Consider the following 1,123-nt stretch of genomic DNA (forward strand, 5'->3'; position numbering starts at 1 on the left):
GCTCATCCCAAAACCATAAATTCCTGCCCGGGGTCAACGGCCATTGCCATTGTTCCCCCTGCCCTCCCCGAACCTCGTCTGCTCCAATTCCATGGCAGGCGGGGGCAGTAGAATTCCGCCCACTGTCTTTTAGTTCAACTGTACATTTTGTTACTATTCTCTTTCAGCCCCTTTTTCCTCAGGGCTCTGCATTTTATTAAGATCACTTGCCATTTCACAAAGGCCAATACTTTACCCCGCTATCTGCGAATAAAGGTACAGAATTCCCTGAAAGTGACGTCAGGTGGATAGGGTCGTAAAGTGTGCTTTTGTGACGTTGGCCTTTACAAATCGGAGTATCGAATATAAAGGTTGGAGTGTTATTTCTTATGTTCTTATGTTATGATAAGGTTATATAAGGCATTGGTGAGGCTGAATTTAGAGTATTGTGTACAGTTTTGGTCACCGAGTTACAGGAAGGATGTAAATAAGGTTGAAAAAGTGCAGGGAAGGTTCACAAGGATGTTTCCGGGACTTGAGAAGTTACAGAGAGAGATTGAATAGGTTAGGACGATATTCACTGGAGCGTAGAAGAATGAGGGGAGATTTGGTGAAGTTGTCCAAGAGTTTGATGGGTACAGATAGAGTGAATGCAAGCAGGCTTTTTCTACTGTGGCTTGGGGAGGAAAAAAAAACAAAGGGCATGGGTTAGGAGTGAAAGGAGAAAAGTTCAAAGGGAATGTTAGGGGGTTTTTTTCAACGCAGAGTGGTGGGAGTGTGGATGAGCTGCTGGATAAAGTGGTAAACGCAGGGTCACTAGTAACATTTAAGAAAAACTTGGACAGATATGGTCCAAGTGCAGGTCAGTGGGATGGCAAAAAATGGTTCAGCCCTCCCAGCCCAAAGATGTGGGCAATGTACCAGTGAAACACACTGAGTGCCATCTGCCCAAGCCACAGCCAACGTGGCAATCACCCTCAGCCCAGACAGAGTGAAGGGCCAGGTTAATGGCGGAGTTTAAGATGCTGAACCCAGCACCGGAGAAAAGGGGGCCCAATGGGTGACAATGTCCAGGCAGCGTGAACCAGATGCTCAAGCACAGCCCCTCCTCCCTCACTTTCTCTCACCCCCCTCCTTTCCCCCC

This window comes from Carcharhinus amblyrhynchos, chromosome 34 (genome assembly GCF_965287045.1).
Source record: "Carcharhinus amblyrhynchos chromosome 34, sCarAmb.v2.hapA, whole genome shotgun sequence".
Taxonomy (NCBI): domain Eukaryota; kingdom Metazoa; phylum Chordata; class Chondrichthyes; order Carcharhiniformes; family Carcharhinidae; genus Carcharhinus; species Carcharhinus amblyrhynchos.